The sequence below is a fragment of the Triturus cristatus genome, chromosome 3_2 (assembly GCF_964204655.1).
Source record: "Triturus cristatus chromosome 3_2, aTriCri1.1, whole genome shotgun sequence".
NCBI classification, from domain to species: domain Eukaryota; kingdom Metazoa; phylum Chordata; class Amphibia; order Caudata; family Salamandridae; genus Triturus; species Triturus cristatus.
Genome location: NC_140584.1, coordinates 59,835,000 through 59,855,848, shown reverse-complemented (window position 1 = coordinate 59,855,848; position 20,849 = coordinate 59,835,000).

The window sequence follows — 20,849 nt, the reverse complement described above, 5'->3', positions numbered from 1 at the left end:
CACGATTTTCAAAATTGCATCATGCCACGCAATCAAGGTTCCCATTGGCTGTAAGGACATGCTCCATGGCGGTGACACACCGCTGGTGCCAGGCGGTAGCTACCGCGATTTGGATGCCATACATTGACATGAGGCACCACGATTTGGGTGGTGGTGCATGCCAACCGCAATTTGGGCATATCTCTATGGCTATCACTACTGCACTTGTGCATTGGGGATTGCTGGTGACACACCACTGGGGACAGGCGGTAGCTACCGCGATTTGGGTGCAATACATTGACATGAGGCAATGCGATTTGGGGGGCGGGGCATGCCAACCGCCATTTGGGTATGTCTCCATGGCTATCACTACCGCACTTGTGCATTGGGTACTGCTGGTGACACACCGCTGGGGACAGGCGGTAGCTACCGCGATTTGGGTGGCGGGGCATGCCAGCCACCATTTGGGCATGTCTCCATGGCTATCACTACCGCACTTGTACATTGGGGAGTGCTGGTGACACACCGCTGGGGACAGGCGGTAGCTACTGCGATTTGGGTGCCATACATTGACATGAGGCACCGCGCTTTGGGTGGTGGGGCATGCCAACCGCCATTTGGGCATGTCTCCATGGCTATCACTACCGCACTTGTGCATTGGGGAGTGCTGGCGACACACCGCTGGGGACAGGCAGTAGCTACCGCGATTTGGGTGCCATACAATCACAATGGCCATCTGGCAAACATCAACAGTGCACAGTGCCCACATGGTCAATGGCACATTGTTGTGCATACAATGCCAATGTTCCATTTACTCCACTGGTGACTACACATGCCATGTTTGTGTATGTGATTTCGTAGATTGACATGTACTCCCTCACATGTAACTTATGATATTGAGGGTCGTATACCCAGGACAGTGTTGTTATGGACTCTACAATGTGTACACATGTCAATGTGTTGAGGTGCAGTGACAATCACAGCAATGTTCGTCTCAATGAATGATGTTCTTTTTTGCATGTCCTCTTATGTCTGATCATGCACACAATCGTCATTTCTGCTCCGACTGTGGTCATTGTGTTGTGTATGTGTGCCAAGTTCAAATGACGCATGAAGGTGTGTCAGGTACAGCAGCTAGGTATGAGACAGTGGGGTTGATTTGTTACACATATGCTGGATGCTATACTCCCAGGCGTGCCCATGGTAAATGTGTCCACATCCCAATGTGCATTCACATTGACCAAGGTGGTGTTTGAGGTACTTGTTTTGTGTAAGTTGACAGGTGTGCCATTTGAGTAGCTGAAGGTGTCCCTACATGTAAGCTGGTCTGTAACTCAATTTTGATGACAGTCATTGTTGGCATTGTGTCATCCAGAATGTGAGATGCTGTGCCCATCTCAAGATGTATTGCATTGACATGTGTCCACTTTCATCTTAACTAGGAGGAGACCAAATCTGCTTTGTCACTTGACAGTGTTGGAGGACATGGAGGATGAGGCGATCATCCGGAAATACCGTCTGGATAGAGCCACCCTAAAAACCCTTTGTGATATGTTGGAGCCCCGCCTGCAGCCTCGCAGAACATATCCAACAGCTTTCAACCCAACTTATAAGGTGATGGCGGCCCTGCATTTTTTTGCCACTGGATTGTTCCAGCACACGGTGTCCTGCGCAGGTGGGATGTCACAACCTATGTTCAGCATGGTGCTGCATGATGTTCTGTCCGCCATGATGATCTACAAGGACAGATATATCCATTTCCCCAGGGGGCCTGAATTGGCAGCTGTGAAGGAAGATTTCTATCCCCTTGGACACATCCCCCATGTTGTTGGTGCCATTGATTGCACACATGTTGGGCTTGTGCCACCACAGGCATGTGACCACATCTACAGGAATTGTAAACATTACCACTCCATAAATGTGCAAGTGGTGTGCCTGGCAGATATGATCATCTCACACGTGTGTGCCAAATTTCCAGGCTCAGCAAATGACTCCTCCATCCTGCGTAACAGCATTGTACCCCAGCTGATGGCTAATCTGCTTCCCGAGCGTGCATGGATTGTGGGTGAGTATCCCTAGTCGTGTGGCGTGCTGGGTGAGTGACCTGCTGCCCTCTGCCTCAGCGACATTGCAATGTTTATTTGTGTTTGTTATACCTAGGTGACTCTGCATGTCCCAACCGTCCCTGGTTGCTGAGCCAACTGCGGAATCCCAGGACCCCAGCTGAAGTCCGCTACAATGATGCACATGGGAGGACACGTAGTGTGGTGGAGCGTACTTTTGGTCTGCTTAAGTCACGTTTCAGCTGCCTGGACAAGACTGGAGGTGCACTGGTGTACTCGCCCGGGAAGGTGTCTCAGATTGTAGTGGCATGCTGCATGCTCCACAACCTAGCCATTCGCAAGGAGAATCCCCTGCTCCTGGATGATGATGAGGACCCAAGGCCCCCGCCTGCAAACCAACCCGTATCCAGTGATGAGGACAGTAGAGAGGAGGAAGGTGTTGACCTGCGTCAACAGCTCATCACCCGCTACTTCACTTGAAGGTGGGTGACAATGTACAACATACCCATTGTCTGATGATGTTGCTGTTGTTGTGAAAGGGTATGTGAGATTTGTGACAGCAGCCAGTTGTAGACTCAGTAGTGGCTGACAATGTTTCTGGGACAGGTCATTAAGGAACATCTACAGGATGTGTATGTTGACACTTGTTGCTCATTGTGATGTGTGCATGTTGGATTATCTTGATGGTAGGTGTTGTGTGATGTCTGTTATGCCAGACCCAGACCAGTGAATGTTGTTCTGTTGTGTTTTCCTAGGTGCCTTCAATTTCTCCTTGCCTACATACAGTCCATACTCCTGGTACATTGTGATCATGTTGAAGACTGTATATCCTGGAATAAAGACGGAGCAGACACAACAACATGTGTGTAAGGATTTTTTATTTACAATGGTGACGTGAGGGGGTGAACATTTACATTGAGGTGATTAGTGGAGCAGTGAGTTGACAGTAATGGTAAATGAGATAATCGAATAGTCACCACATTGATGTGGTGACCCAGTCCAACAGACAGATGCCATTCACAAGGCAGTGTGTGGAAGGACAGTCCAAAACGGCAATGCAGTGGTGAAGAGGGTTGCCATCATGGCTGGCTCCATGACTGGCGTTTGGCAGGTGCTTTGCCTCCAGATACTCCCAGGGTTTTCTTAGGACGGCCCCTTTGTCACTTGGCAGGGGGGGGCCTGCTGCAGGGCCAGTGGGGTCTGAAGACTCACCCCTCTCTGTGGCCGCTGGGGAGGATGATGAACTGACATCCTGCGGCCCAACAGAGGGAAGTGGAGGTGTTGGTTGTGGCGCAGGCCTGTCCCTCAGTACCGCTGCTGGAGCGGGTAGTACAAAATTTTGTATACCCCCCCCATTCTGCATGTTTATATTAATCTAAATAATCAACTAATAGTAATTTTATTAATTTGTTTGCAGTGGAAGACTTACCAATTATATTAACAGTAGAATTACACGTGGGAATTGCACTTTGCATGGCTAAACTAATTGTATATTAACATATGTACGCATACTAATAGTAGAAAATTAGAATATTGCATGATAAATGTTGCTTTTGTGTTGTAATTGTAAGTTGCGCATCATTGAGTGAGTATAAACGCTTTGAATGTTGCTATTCTGCTAGATAATTACTTACACATAAGGGAATTAGTGAGGGTTTAAGATTTTATTACCTATTTCTATGTTTTAATTACGTTTTTGTGTTTGTTTTGCTTAAGTTGACCATTTCGGCCTAATCCAAGATGGCTGAACGAGACGTATAACGTGACTGCTCCTGACACACGAGGTTCTGGGTGAAGTGTGCATGCGTCACTGCCAGCAACAATGGCCTAGTCCTGACCCCATGAGAAGATGTTCTTACCAAGGACACTCTGGGAGCCTCGCCAACGATAATACAATGAACTGTCTTAAAACCGGAACCAGCAAGAGCGATGACTTCATTTTGCGAACTATGTGAGAACTTTACCGGACGACCCCAAGTCCACCAATGGGGACAGTCTAAAACCCCAATCTTGATACATTTTGACATTAATTTCATTATAAAAGCAGGTAGGAAAGTGAACAAAAAAAACTCTTCCTTCTTTGACGAACTCGATTTCCTGACGTTATGCTGACGGAGAGGATGGTGACACTGCTGGACAGCTGTTATCCTGAATCTTTGAGACTGAATTGCGGCCTGACTTTGATGAATTTAAAGGTTTTTCCACGACTTGATTGACTTAGAGGATGACTTTTCGCCAGATTAGGAAAATATGACGCTCTGTGGTTTGGATGATGATTTCTAACAATTTGCAATATTATTAGATAAATGATATTTGATTAATTGATAAATGTGTTGTGTCGATTATTTGAAGAAGAAAACTAGGATAAGAGAAGAGTATAGATAAATGAATTGGATCACTAAACTACAAAACAACTAAATGATTCATCACCCAATGAGGGGAATATCACAAGGTTGGAGTTAATAAAGTATTCAATGCATCTTGGGTTTAGGTAAAGATATTCCTTTCATGTCAGCGTTTGGAAACTTATTCTTCTAGGGAAGCAGATCAATGAAGTATGAGTGTTGGTGTTATAGGCCCCACCAATGAATGTTTTGAGTGAATTTGCTATTGCGGTATTTGGTCTGTGACAAAGGGGAAATTTGATGTTCCACGCTGCAACACCGCCACTTGATGGCCCAAGAGGTCCACAATTTGTCCCATGCGGGTGTCGATGGACCTCATCAGCAGGATGAGCTCATGGAATAGTTTGTCCGACTGGCCCGTTCATCCCTGGGCCCGTTCATATGCCCCAAGGACTCTGGAGATGTGCTCCAGGGATTGGGTCCCAGCCTCTTGTTGTCTGTGGGTGACCCTGTCCCTCCCACCTACCCTGCTGCCACGGACCTGTTGACTCACCACTGTAGGCACCTGCACCCTCTCCCTGCCCTCCTCAGTCGGTGGGTGGGGTGGTCATCCTCTGGGACAGGGGGAGTGTTGCAGGCAGCGCTGGTGGTGGTGATGTTGGTGGTAGTGGTGGTGATGGTAGTGGTGGAGGACGCACAGGCCGTGACAGCAGGGTTCTGCAGAGACGTTTGTATTGCAGCAGATGTGGTGGAGGGACGATGGGGTCCTGAGACCTGTTGCACCCTGGCACACCAGATGGGCCGGCTTCGAGCTCATCGTCCAGAGAATCCTGGGAGTCAACATCCAAGAGTCCATGTACTGGGGGGAGATTATTTTATTTATTTATTTATTTGTAGGTTTGTATCACGCTAGACTCGACTCCCGAAGGAGTATCTCCGCGCCGTTGGTCGACCATCTTACAGTAAAAAAGGGCTAAGCAGTATGTCATAATAATTAGTTCTGAAATAGGTATGTTTTTAATTGCTTCCTAAAAGGGAGATAATTATCACAAAGTCTTAGGGATAATGGGAGGTTATTCCAAAGAGTAGGCCCAGCAACTGAAAGGGCTCTAGCTCCCTGTCTTGTTCTTTTTACTCTGGGTACACACAGCAAAGCCTGTGCACTGGATCTCAGAGGACGCAATGTTACATAAGGGGAGAGTTTCTGAGACAAATATGCAGGGCCCATCCCATGCAGGCATTTGTGTATAACACAACAGACTTTAAACTTCACCCTTTGTCTGATGGATAGCCAGTGAAGCTTCGTTAACAGAGGTTTGGAGGGAGTGCGAGGGGGCTGATTTAGGACAAGGCGAGCAGCAGTATTCTGGACCACCTGGAGTCTAGAAATTACTCCCTCATTTGCCGCCAATAGTCACCCATTGCAATTGGCTCTGCAGGTTGCTGGTGTTGTCCTCTGTGTGCACCCCACAAGCTTTGTGTTAGCTGTCTGTCATTCACTGTTTGTACACTACACAGTTGACTGATCATCACATTGTTTTCTATGTGCACTACTGTGCCTCCTGACATGATGCAGTGGTACATGCATTACTTGTCCATGGTGTGAGGTGTCAATACATACCATGCGCCACATACATAATTTGTGATTACAGGGACCTGTTGACATCTAGGAACTAGCACAACATAATATTTCATTGAGGACTCTTTGTTGATTTGTCTGACCTGGCAGACGTCACATCTGGCCATGGACTGGCCATTGTCATCTCCTGCATACCTTTGTCCTGTCATGTGCATATCTTGATTTGTACCACCAAACATGGTTTCTTATTTTTCGAATGGTCCCATGGCACTGCACATGTCAATAGGTGCTGTACATGATTGTGCACAGACTTTCTTCTACATGTGCATTGGTGTGTTACACTTTGGTTGCTGTGACAATTTCCTTTGCTTACCTGTGTGCACACTGTGCATGGCAATAGGATCGGTGTGCATATTTGTGCAATGAGAGGGCTGGTGTTGTCATATGGCACCATTTCTTTTGTGACGAATGGGTGGATGCACGTACTGGCTACTTACCTGTTATGTGCTCACATTTGGCTTTGTTATGTGACACATCTGTGTGTGCGTGGTGGAGGCTTACATCCTGCTCAGTGGTGCCACAAGACAGAATAATGTCTACCTACCTGTTAGTTTGAGGTGATCCATTAGATGCCACATGCATTTGGGTGGTATGGAGAGCGCCATCTTGCTGTACTGGGGGATAAGGGTGCATGGTGGGAGTAGTGGTGCAGGCCTCCCACCCACAAACACCCTCCCAGGGAAGATGGCTACCTACCTGTAAGTTTGTTTGGTGTACTGCAATTGCTTGCAAATGCTTCTGGGTGGGGGAGTGCTCCATCCTGCTCAGGTGTGGGACAGGGGGCATGGTGGGAGTAGTGGTACAGGCCTCCCACCCACAAACACCCTCCCAGGCAAGATGGCTACCTACCGGTTAGGTGGAGGTGATCAATGCAATGGATGCTACATGCTTCTGGGTGGGAGTGAGTGCTCCATCCTGCTCAGGTGTGGGACAGGGGGCATGGTGGGAGTAGTGGTGCAGGCCTCCCACCCACAAACACCCTCCCAGGGAAGATGGCTACCTACCTGTTAGGTGGAGGTCAACAATGCAATGGATGCCACATGCTTCTGGGTGGGAGTGAGTGCTCCATCCTGCTCAGGTGTTGGACAGGGGGCATGGTGGGAGTAGTGGTGCAGGTCTCCCACAAACAAACACCCTCCCAGGGAAGATGGCTACCTACCTGTAAGTTTCTTTGGTGTACTGCAATGGCTTGCAACTGCTTCTAGATGGGGGAGTGCTCCATCCTGCTCAGGTGTGGGACAGGGGGCATGGTGGGAGTAGTGTTACAGGCCTCCCAGCCACAAACACCCTCACTGTGAAGATGGCTACCAACCTGTTAGGTGGAGGTGAACAATGCAATGGATGCCACATGCTTCTGTGTGGGAGTGAGTGTACCATCCTGCTCAGGTGTGGGTCAGGGGCATGGTGGGAGTAGTGGTGCAGGCCTCCCACCCACAAACACCCTCCCAGGGAAGATGGCTACCTACCTGTAAGTTTGTTTGTTGCACTGCAATTGCTTGCAAATGCTTCTGGGTGGGGGAGTGCTCCATCCTGCTCAGGTGTGGGACAGGGGGCATGGTGGGAGTAGTGGTACAGGCCTCCCACCCACAAACACCCTCCCTGGGAAGATGGCTACCTACGTATTAGGTGGAGGTGAACAATGCAATGGATGCTACATGCTTCTGGGTGGGAGTGAGTGTTTCATCCTGCTCAGGTGGTAGACAGGGGGCATGGTGGGAGTAGTGGTGCAGGCCTCCCACCCCCAAACACCCTCCCAGGGAAGATGGCTACCTACCTGTTAGGTGGAGGGGAACAATGCAATGGATGCCACATGCTTCTGGGTGGGAGTGAGTGTTTCATCCTGCTCAGGTGGTAGACAGGGGGCATGGTGGGAGTAGTGGTGCAGGCCTCCCACCCACACACACCCTCCCAGGGAAGATGGCTACCTACCTGTAAGTTTGTTTGGTGTACTGCATTGGCTTGCAACTGCTTCTAGATGGGGGATTGCTCCATCCTGCTCAGATGTGGGACAGGGGGCATGGTGGGAGTAGTGGTACAGGCCTCCCACCCGCAAACACCCTCCCAGGGAAGATGGCTACCTACCTGTTAGGTGGAGGTGAACAATGCAATGGATGCCACATGCTTCTGGGTGGGAGTGAGTGCTCCATCCTGCTCAGGTGTTGGACAGGGGGCATGGTGGGAGTAGTGGTGCAGGTCTCCCACCCACAAACACCCTCCCAGGGAAGATGGCTACCCACCTGTAAGTTTGTTTGGTGTACTGCAATGGCTTGCAACTGCTTCTAGATGGGGGATTGCTCCATCCTGCTCAGATGTGGGACAGGGGGCATGGTGGGAGTAGTGGTACAGGCCTCCCAGCCACAAACACCCTCACTGTGAAGATGGCTACCAACCTGTTAGGTGGAGGTGAACAATGCAATGGATGCCAAATGCTTCTGTGTGGGAGTGAGTGTACCATCCTGCTCAGGTGTGGGACAAGGGCATGGTGGGAGTAGTGGTGCAGGCCTCCCACCCACAAACACCCTCCCAGGGAAGATGGCTACCTACCTGTAAGTTTGTTTGTTGTACTGCAATTGCTTGCAAATGCTTCTGGGTGGGGGAGTGCTCCATCCTGCTCAGGTGTGGGACATTGGGCATGGCGGAGTAGTGGTACAGGCCTCCCACCCACAAACACCCTCCCAGGGAAGATGGCTACCTACGTATTAGGTGGAGGTGAACAATGCAATGGATGCTACATGCTTCTGGGTGGGAGTGAGTGTTCCATCCTGCTCAGGTGTGGGACAGGGGGCATGGTGGGAGTTGTAGTGCTGGCCTCCCACCCCCAAACTCCCTCCCAGGGAAGATGGCTACCTACCTGTTAGGTGGAGGTGAACAATGCAATGGATGCCACATGCTTCTGGGTGGGAGTGAGTGTTCCATCCTGCTCAGGTGTTGGACAGGGGGCATGGTGGGAGTAGTGGTGCAGGCCTCCCACCCACAAACACCCTCCCAGGGAAGATGGCTACCTACTTGTAAGTTTGTTTGTTGTACTGCAATTGCTTGCAAATGCTTCTGGGTGGGGGAGTGCTCCATCCTGCTCAGGTGTGGGACAGGGGGCATGGTGGGAGTTGTAGTGCTGGCCTCCCACCCCCAAACACCCTCCCAGGGAATATGGCTACCTACCTGTTAGGTGGAGGTGAACAATGCAATGGATGCCACATGCTTCTGGGTGGGAGTTAGTGTTCCACCCTGCTCAGGTGTGGGACAGGGGCATGGTGGGAGTAGTGGTGCAGGCCTCCCACCCACAAACACCCTCCCAGGGAAGATGGCTACCTACCTGTTAGGTGGAGGTGAACAATGGAATGGATGCCACATGCTTCTGGGTGGGAGTTAGTGCTCCATCCTGCTCAGGTGTGGGACAGAGGGCATGGTGGAAGTAGTGGTGCAGGCCTTCCACCCAGAAACACCCTCCCAGGGAAGATGGCTACCTACCTGTAAATTTGTTTGGTGTACTGTAATGGCTTGCATCTCCTTCTGGGTGGGGGAGTGCTCCATCCTGCTGATGCAGTGGGACAAGGGGGCCAGGTGGGAGTTGTAGTGCTGGCTGCCTATACACATGCCCCCATGGTAATTTTGCTAGCTACGTTTGAGGTGAATGGGAGTGAGTGGATGTTGGATCTGTGAGACATGTTTTTGGGAGTGTGTGGTGCAGATGAATGGAATTTGTCCTAGCAGGTGTAGCTTTGTAGTTGTGCAAGACAGTACATATCAGTGTGGTGGTAGTCATTTGTTTGTACTTACCAGCCTCCACTCCCCCGGTTACTCCTGTGAGACTCTCTGGATGCAGTATGGCAAGCACCTTCTCCTCCCATGGTGTGAATGGTTTTGGTGGAATGGGAGGGCCACCGCCAGTCCTCTCAGCTAGCTCACGGTTCTTGCTCCTCTTCTGTTTGACAACCCTCTTCAGGTTACGCCACCGCTTCATGATTTCATTTTTGGAGCACGGGGTAGTCCCTACTGCATTGACCCTTTCAACTATTCTTGCCCACATTTGTGTTCTTGTGGCTAATGGTGTCTGTTGGACCAGGCTACCAAACGGTTGTGGTTCCACTCTGACTATCTCATCTACCATGACTGTCAACTCACTCTCTGTGAATTTGGGCATTTTATGTGCTGCCATGGTGTGTGGTGTGCAAAGTGGTTGTGGGTGCAGGAGTGTGATTGGTGGGTGTGGTTGTGATGTGTATGGTGTGTGATGTGCAGGGGGGTTAGTAGTGCAGGTGTGGAAGTGGTGGTGGTGCAGTGTGTGGTGTGGCTAGTAATGTGTTATTTGCCTCTCCTTTAAGCTGGGGTGTATGTCCCTTCACTCCTGGAGTATTGCAAAGGATTGTGGTCAGGGAAGGGGCTGGTTTTGTGTGTGTTGTCCTGGGAATTGTCCCTCTTACCGCTGCTGGAGCGGGTAGTACAAAATTTTGTATACCCCCCCCCATTCTGCATGTTTATATTAATCTAAATAATCAACTAATAATAATTTTATTAATTTGTTTGCAGTGGAAGACTTACCAATTATATTAACAGTAGAATTACACGTGGGAATTGCACTTTGCATGGCTAAACTAATTGTATATTAACATATGTACGCATACTAATAGTAGAAAATTAGAATATTGCATGATAAATGTTGCTTTTGTGTTGTAATTGTAAGTTGCGCATCATTGAGTGAGTATAAACGCTTTGAATGTTGCTATTCTGCTAGATAATTACTTACACATAAGGGAATTAGTGAGGGTTTAAGATTTTATGACCTATTTCTATGTTTTAATTAAGTTTTTGTGTTTGTTTTGCTTAAGTTGACCATTTCGGCCTAATCCAAGATGGCTGAACGAGACGTATAACGTGACTGCTCCTGACACTCGAGGTTCTGGGTGAAGTGCGCATGCGTCACTGCCAGCAACAATGGCCTAGTCCTGACCCCATGAGAAGATGTTCTTACCAAGGACACTCTGGGAGCCTCGCCAACGATAATACAATGAACTGTCTTAAAACCGGAACCAGCAAGAGCGATGACTTCATTTTGCGGACTATGTGAGAACTTTACCGGACGACCCCAAGTCCACCAATGGGGACAGTCTAAAACCCCAATCTTGATACATTTTGACATTAATTTCATTATAAAAGTAGGTAGGAAAGTGAACAAAAAAAACTCTTCCTTCTTTGACGAACTCGATTTCCTGACGTTATGCTGACGGAGAGGACGGTGACACTGCTGGACAGCTGTTATCCTGAATCTTTGAGAGACTGAATTGCGGCCTGACTTTGATGAATTTAAAGGTTTTTCCACGACTTGATTGACTTAGAGGACGACTTTTCGCCAGATTAGGAAAATATGACGCTCTGTGGTTTGGATGATGATTTCTAACAATTTGCAATATTATTAGATAAATGATATTTGATTAATTGATAAATGTGTTGTGTCGATTATTTGAAGAAGAAAACTAGGATAAGAGAAGAGTATAGATAAATGAATTGGATCACTAAACTACAAAACAACTAAATGATTCATCACCCAATGAGGGGAATATCACAAGGTTGGAGTTAATAAAGTATTCAATGCATCTTGGGTTTAGGTAAAGATATTCCTTTCATGTCAGCGTTTGGAAACTTATTCTTCTACGGAAGCAGATCAATGAAGTATGAGTGTTGGTGTTATAGGCCCCACCAATGAATGTTTTGAGTGAATTTGCTATTGCGGTATTTGGTCTGTGACAAAGGGGAAATTTGATGTTCCACTCTGCAACACCGCCACTTGATGGCCCAAGAGGTCCACAATTTGTCCCATGCGGATGTCGATGGACCTCATCAGCAGGATGAGCTCATGGAATAGTTTGTCCCGACTGGCCCGTTCATCCCTGGGCCCGTTCAAATGCCCCAAGGACTCTGGAGATGTGGTCCAGGGATTGGGTCCCAGCCTCTTGTTGTCTGTGGGTGACCCTGCCCCTCCCACCTACCCTGCTGCCACGGACCTGTTGACTCACCACTGTAGGCACCTGCACCCTCTCCCTGCCCTCCTCAGTCGGTGGGTGGGGTGGTCATCCTCTGGGACAGGGGGAGTGTTGCAGGCAGCGCTGGTGGTGGTGATGTTGGTGGTAGTGGTGGTGATGGTAGTGGTGGAGGACGCACAGGCCGTGACAGCAGGGTTCTGCAGAGACGTTTGTATTGCAGCAGATGTGGTGGAGGGACGATGGGGTCCTGAGACCTGTTGCACCCTGGCACACCAGATGGGCCGGCTTCGAGCTCATCGTCCAGAGAATCCTGGGAGTCAACATCCAAGAGTCCATGTACTGGGGGGAGATTGGCTCTGCAGGTTGCTGGTGTTCTCCTCTGCAGTCAGTTCTTGGTCACCTGTAGGTCAGATGGGAAATGGTCATTATAGTGCACCCCACAAGCTTTGTGTTAGCTGTCTGTCATTCACTGTTTGTACACTACACAGTTGACTGATCATCACATTGTTTTCTATGTGCACTACTGTGCCTCCTGACATGATGCAGTGGTACATGCATTACTTGTCCATGGTGTGAGGTGTCAATACATACCATGCGCCACATACATAATTTGTGATTACAGGGACCTGTTGACATCTAGGAACTAGCACAACATATTATTTCATTGAGGACTCTTTGTTGATTTGTCTGACCTGGCAGACGTCACATCTGGCCATGGACTGGCCATTGTCATCTCCTGCATACCTTTGTCCTGTCATGTGCATATCTTGTTTTGTACCACCAAACATGGTTTCTTATTTTTCGAATGGTCCCATGGCACTGCACATGTCAATAGGTGCTGTACATGATTGTACACAGACTTTCTTCTACATGTGCATTGGTGTGTTACACTTTGGTTGCTGTGACAATTTCCTTTGCTTACCTCTGTGCACACTGTGCATGGCAATAGGATCGGTGTGCATATTTGTGCAATGAGAGGGCTGGTGTTGTCATATGGCACCATTTCTTTTGTGACGAATGGGTGGATGCACGTACTGGCTACTTACCTGTTATGTGCTCACATTTGGCTTTGTTATGTGACACATCTGTGTGTGCGTGGTGGAGGCTTACATCCTGCTCAGTGGTGCCACAAGACAGAATAATGTCTACCTACCTGTTAGTTTGTTTGAGGTGATCCATTAGATGCCACATGCATTTGGGTGGTATGGAGAGCGCCATCTTGCTGTACTGGGGGATAAGGGTGCATGGTGGGAGTAGTGGTGCAGGCCTCCCACCTACAAACACCCTCCCAGGGAAGATGGCTACCTACCTGTAAGTTTGTTTGGTGTACTGCAATTGCTTGCAAATGCTTCTGGGTGGGGGAGTGCTCCATCCTGCTCAGGTGTGGGACAGGGGGCATGGTGGGAGTAGTGGTACAGGCCTCCCACCCACAAACACCCTCCCAGGGAAGATGGCTACCTACCGGTTAGGTGGAGGTGATCAATGCAATGGATGCTACATGCTTCTGGGTGGGAGTGAGTGCTCCATCCTGCTCAGGTGTGGGACACGGGACATGGTGGGAGTAGTGGTGCAGGCCTCCCACCCACAAACACCCTCCCAGGGAAGATGGCTACCTACCTGTTAGGTGGAGGTTAACAATGCAATGGATGCCACATGCTTCTGGGTGGGAGTGAGTGCTCCATCCTGCTCAGGTCTGGAACAGGGGGCATGGTGGGAGTTGTAGTGCTGGCCTCCCACCCCCAAACACCCTCCCAGGGAAGATGGCTACCTACCTGTAAGTTTGTTTGGTGTACTGCAATGGCTTGCAACTGCTTCTGGGTGGGGGAGTGCTCCATCCTGCTCAGGTGTGGGACAGGAGGCATGGTGGGAGTAGTGGTACAGGCCTCCCAGCCACAAACACCCTCACTGTGAAGATGGCTACCAACCTGTTAGGTGGAGGTGAACAATGCAATGGATGCCACATGCTTCTGTGTGGGAGTGAGTGTACCATCCTGCTCAGGTGTGGGTCAGGGGCATGGTGGGAGTAGTGGTGCAGGCCTCCCACCCACAAACACCCTCCCAGGGAAGATGGCTACCTACCTGTAAGTTTGTTTGTTGTACTGCAATTGCTTGCAAATGCTTCTGGGTGGGGGAGTGCTCCATCCTGCTCAGGTGTGGGACAGGGGGCATGGTGGGAGTAGTGGTACAGGCCTCCCACCCACAAACACCCTCCCAGGGAAGATGGCTACTTACGTATTAGGTGGAGGTGAACAATGCAATGGATGCTACATGCTTCTGGGTGGGAGTGAGTGCTCCATCCTGCTCAGGTGTGGGACAGGGGGCATGGTGGGAGTTGTAGTGCTGGCCTCCCACCCCTAAACACCCTCCCAGGGAAGATGGCTACCTACCTGTTAGGTGGAGGTGAACAATGCAATGGATGCCACATGCTTCTGGGTGGGAGTGAGTGTTCCATCCTGCTCAGGTGGTAGACAGGGGGCATGGTGGGAGTAGTGGTGCAGGCCTCTCACCCACACACACCCTCCCAGGGAAGATGGCTACCTACCTGTAAGTTTGTTTGGTGTACTGCATTGGCTTGCAACTGCTTCTGGGTGGGGGAGTGCTCCATCCTGCTCAGGTGTGAGACAGGGGGCATGGTGGGAGTAGTGGTACAGGCCTCCCACCCACAAACACCCTCCCAGGGAAGAAGGCTACCTACCTGTTAGGTGGAGGTGAACAATGCAATGGATGCCACATGCTTCTGGGTGGGAGTGAGTGTTCCATCCTGCTCAGGTGGTAGACAGGGGGCATGGTGGGAGTTGTAGTGCTGGCCTCCCACCCCCAAACACCCTCCCAGGGAAGATGGCTACCTACCTGTTAGGTGGAGGTGAACAATGCAATGGATGCCACATGCTTCTGGGTGGGAGTTAGTGCTCCATCCTGCTCAGGTGTGGGACAGGGGCATGGTGGGAGTAGTGGTGCAGGCCTCCCACCCACAAACACCCTCCCAGGGAAGATGGCTACCTACCTGTTAGGTGGAGGTGAACAATGCAATGGATGCCACATGCTTCTGGGTGGGAGTTAGTGCTCCATCCTGCTCAGGTATGGGACAGAGGGCATGGTGGAAGTAGTGGTGCAGGCCTTCCACCCAGAAACACCCTCCCAGGGAAGATGGCTACCTACCTGTAAATTTGTTTGGTGTACTGTAATGGCTTGCATCTCCTTCTGGGTGGGGGAGTGCTCCATCCTGCTGATGCAGTGGGACAAGGGGGCCTGGTGGGAGTTGTAGTGCTGGCTGCCTATACACATGCCCCCATGGTAATTTTGCTAGCTACGTTTGAGGTGAATGGGAGTGAGTGGATGTTGGATCTGTGAGACATGTTTTTGGGAGTGTGTGGTGCAGATGAATGGAATTTGTCCTAGCAGGTGTAGCTTTGTAGTTGTGCAAGACAGTACATATCAGTGTGGTGGTAGTCATTTGTTTGTACTTACCAGCCTCCACTCCTCCGGTTACTCCTGTGAGACTCTCTGGATGCAGTATGGCAAGCACCTTCTCCTCCCATGGTGTGAATGGTTTTGGTGGAATGGGAGGGCCACCGCCAGTCCTCTCAGCCAGCTCACGGTTCTTGCTCCTCTTCTGTTTGACAACCCTCTTCAGGTCACGCCACCGCTTCATGATTTCATTTTTGGAGCACGGGGTAGTCCCTACTGCATTGACCCTTTCGACTATTCTTGCCCACATTTGTGTTCTTGTGGCTAATGGTGTCTGTTGGACCAGGCTACCAAACGGTTGTGGTTCCACTCTGACTATCTCATCTACCATGACTGTCAACTCACTCTCTGTGAATTTGGGCATTTTATGTGTTGCCATGGTGTGTGGTGTGCAAAGTGGTTGTGGGTGCAGGAGTGTGATTGGTGGGTGTGGTTGTGATGTGTATGGTGTGTGATGTGCAGGGGGGTTAGTAGTGCAGGTGTGGAAGTGGTGGTGGTGCTGTGTGTGGTGTGGCTAGTAATGTGTTATTTGCCTCTCCTTTAAGCTGGGGTATATGTCCCTTCACTCCTGGAGTATTGCAAAGGATTGTGGTCAGGGAAGGGGCTGGTTTTATACTCAGCTATGTGGGTGTGTCCAAATGGGGTATTGCTGTCAGGTGTGTTGTGTGTGTTGTCCTGGGAATTGTATTTTTCTTTTTGCCATGTGGTTGTGTCATTGGGGTGTGTTTTGTGTTTTGGGGGGACATGACTAGTTTGCTGTGTGCATTTTTTGGCCTTATTGTGTCTTTTTTCATTAGTTCGCCATATTTTTAACGGATCGTCCGCAGCGGTGGCTATGCTGCAGCTCTTCTGCCTGCTCTCCCATTCATTCCTGTTTGCGACCGCGGCGGTCAGAAACAGCGGAACGTACCTCGGGACCATTGGGGATATCCTAATTTCCTGTGCGGTGTCTCCGCTATACTTGCGGCGGGTTGTTTTACACTTCCATGGCGGTCGGGGTGGTTTTCCGACCGCCATCCTAATAGACCCCTAGGTATTGTGAAATTTATGTAGATCAACTTGGCAGTTTTTTCACCAGAAAGTACAACTTGCTACTTATGGTTTGTGTTGTGATAGATTCAATAATTATTGCAAGCTGTACTCCTATGGTAGTGCCTATGTTTGCCATTTATACTCTGTAGGCTACCTATGTCTTCTATGGAACTGTGGTTCTTAGGTGCAGTCAATCAATCATAAACTTTGTTTCACATTTAGAAAATTCATAAAAGTACATAAAATTTAATTGCATGCAATTGTTAAAACACTAAAAACAAATATTTTAAAAAGGCAACCAATTTGTATCAAGTAAATCACCCTTTCATTAAAATTCTTTACAAAATTATACTAATGCTGTATAAAATATTTTGCTCCCAGATTAAATGGCATCCTTTGCACTACGAGATAAATAACATAAGTACCACAATATATAATCACTTGAATATTACATAGCAGCAAGGTGTAAATGAACTTATCTCACTGTTTGAGTCACCCCACACAAGATTAAATCCATCTATCTTTCCAATACTGTCAAATCAGGGTAACATAGTAATGGTAGGTGCAGTAATTTCCCCCATACTCCAATATTTACCATGTGAAGATTTTATCAGCAAAGTTTTCTGGTGATTACCTGGTACCTAGCAGGGATGGAAGCTGCACAGGGTGCGGAGAACTGCGAAGACCAACTCAGTACATACATGCCTTAGGCCATGAACAGTGCTCCGTCTGGCGAAATACTGAGCGGGGATGGCAGAGCACGAAGCAGCTCAGGATTCCAATTTCTAAGGAGAAAAGGGAGCAATAAGAGTGTCTGCACCTGGTGTGGTCACCTTTCTGAAACTACCTTGTGGTATGCTGTTACTCCTAGGATTACTCTCCATTTGGAGTTGGGATCAGGCATTTCTTGCCTGGCATAGGCGGAGCCCCTGATGTGAAGATCAGCAGGAGTACAGGCACAGCAGCCAATAGCTAAAGGTAATCTAAGAAAAGTAGCAGACATCTTTTCCCAAACCACCAACAAATGTTACATGGATTTGGAAGCGTTCTTGGGTGAGACTTTGAGGCACACAAACAGTAGCAGGTAAAACAGAAAATGAAGCTGAATTTAATCAAAAGCAAAATATAAATAAAAAAAACCACATGTGCAGGTGCTAAAATGCACCATATGTAGTCTAAGGGCATCATGTACTAAAAGTACATTTAGTAAAGTGGTTGCAATTTGCCTCACCAACTTTTGTAGAAAGCATTGGTATTTTCCGAACTGACTTATGTACACAGAGCGAACCGTAGTGGATTGCAATTCGACCTACCTTATGAAAATTGGATCACTGACAGAATATTGAGTACAAAAATATCGTGTTACCAAACTATCGGGACGTAAATATCAATGTCAAAAATATCGACCTCCTATCTTCATGATGGTATGTACAAAAATATCCACCAAAAATATTGTTGTTAAAAATATGGAAGTACAAAATATCGTTTTTTTATATGTATAAAAAATAATGTAAAATACACTAAGGTGCCGATTCCGATCCTGTAAAACCCGGGGACGAATGGTCATACAGAGCGTATTCTCCGTACGACTCGTACCCGGGAAATGCACCTTACAAACCAGCAAGTACGATTCGTACAGAAATACCATTTCCGTACGAATCGTAAAAAACTACGTGCGACGAAAAAATACCCACAATTCCGATCCGGGACATCGCGTACGTGACGTCCGGACGGAGTCAGGCAGCGTTCTACGGACCAGCAAGTACGATTCGTGCCTACGTCACTCCGTACGGATCATTTTTTACGGCAGCCAAAAACTCCCGGGAAATTGAGTACGACGCGAAGAAGGAGCTGCGGGACGCGACTGACAGCCATGGACCCCATCCTACGTGTCATCCTGGCCCTCCTAGCCTACGACCTAGTGCACCGAAACCGCCGCGCACGCCGTAGAAGGTCAGCACAACACCCAGGGGCAAAGGGGGGGCGAGGGGCAGGAAACATAACCTCCACCAAATTTGTAAAATACCATATACTGTCCATACATTACCTCCAGGGTCTGGTCACTTCGGGGGGCGGGTCCACCAATCCCCGCGTACGCGTACCTGTCACCACTACAATGGTGGTACGGGCCGTAACCACGCCCTCAGAGCGTGGGTACGGCCCGTACCACCATTGGAGTGGTGATGTAGGTGTACGCGCCGTACCCACGCCCTCAGAGCGTGGGTACGGCCCGTACTACGCGTACCCCTACATCACCACTCCAATGGTGGTACGGGCCGTACCCACGCCCTCAGAGCGGGGGTACGGACCGCATCACCCGTACCTCTAGGGCACCAGTACATTAGTGATACAAGGCGTACACACGCCACGAATGTTGGCTTAGGGCCTGGTGCAGCATATAACCAGTATATTGGGGTGTGTACATGGCCAGGACAGCAGTGTACAGCACCAAGGGTGCGGGTGGGTGGGTGTCTGCCAAAGAGTCCCAGCAGTGGACATAGACATGTGAGGGGTGGGTGCATATCACTACCAGCAGTGGACAGAGATATGGGGGTGGGTGCCTATCACTCCCAGCAGTGGACCGAGACATGTGAGGGGTGGGTGCCCATCACTACCAGCAGTGGACAGAGATATGGGGGTGGGTGCAGAGGACTCCCAGCAGTGGACAGAGACATGTGAGGGTTGGGTGCATATCACTACCAGCAGTGGACTGAGATATGGGGGTGGGTGCAGAGGACTCCCAGCAGTGGCTAGACACATGTGAGGGGTGGGTGCATATCACTCTCAGCAGTGGACTGAGACATGTGAGGGGTGCGTGCCTATCACTCCCAGCAGTGGACAGAGACATGTGAGGGGTGGGTGCAAAGGACTCCCAGCAGTGGACAGACATATATGGGGTGGGTGCCTATCACTCCCAGCAGTGGACAGAGACATGTGAGGGGTGGGTGCAGAAGACTCCCAGCAGTGGACAGAGACATGTGAGGGGTGGGTGCAGAGGACTCCCAGCAGTGGACAGAGACATGTGAAGGGTGGGTGCAGAGGACTCCCAGCAGTGGACAGAGACATGTGAGGGGTGGGTGCAGAGGACTGCCAGCAGTGGACAGACATTTGAGGGGTGGGTGCCTATCACTCCCAGCAGTGGACAGAGACATGTGAGGGGTGGGTGCAGAGGACTCCCAGCAGTGGACAGAGACATGTGAGGGGTGGGTGCAGAGGAGTCCCAGCAGTGGACAGAGACATGTGAGGGGTGGGTGCAGAGGACTCCCAGCAGTGGACAGACATATGAGGGGTGGGTGCCTATCACTCCCAGCAGTGGACAGAGTCATGGGTGTGTGTACATCATGATCAGATGAGCACAACTCCATGGGTGTATGTACGCATCCCTAATGTTCGACTATGTTGATAGTGCCATAACAACACATCACTGACACCAGTGTCCCACTTCCATGAGGATGGATGTCCTTCCCCCACTGCATGACACAACACATGTGGGTGTGAGGACAAATGACACATGCATACCCACCCCTGGCGGATGCAGCACAATACACACACAGAGATCATGCCACAAGACTGTATACTCATGTCAATGGCCACTACACTAAGAGAGCCAAAGGGAACACACTGTCACGCACATCCCTGGACTGATTGGAATGTACAGGTGCCGGGACAGCCACCAAGATGTTGCCTCTCATGGAAGGAATATGGTGGACTCCCCACAGATACAATGCCCACAATTGTCAGTCAGGTGCTCAAATACCCTGCAGAACAAGTACCAAATGTGTGCTAGGCTGGGATAACACACATGCATAGTGTGGAAAATGCTGATTGTCGCCATTAAGGCATGACAACATACTCAATACACAAGTACAGTGACTAGCAAGGATGGCACAGACGATGCAGCCGGAGACATTGCTGAGCAGGCATGGCCATAGTTGAAGGGATCTGTCACCAACAAAGGAAATGTAGACACAGGTCAGCACAACAAAAGTGCAACTCCCTGCAGGGTAGATGTCAGGTGCCACAGAGGAAGGAACAGTCCTTGGGACAATGTCTCCAAACACAAATAGCACACACGACCAAATATACTTTGCAGAGACATTGTGATGGCACGTAGATACCATGGTCCACCCCATTAGCATCAGACTACAACTTTTTCCTGACACATAACACATTACCACCACCCCAACTCCGGGACCATCAGCACCCACATCAATACCTGAAATGCAAATGTGTTCAAACTGAAAAGAAAATGCTTTATTCAGCATTAAATGAAAAAGTAGTTAACGACACTATTAACAAAGGCACATGGCCAGTCCAGATCTGAAGTCCTTGGGGGGGGGGACAC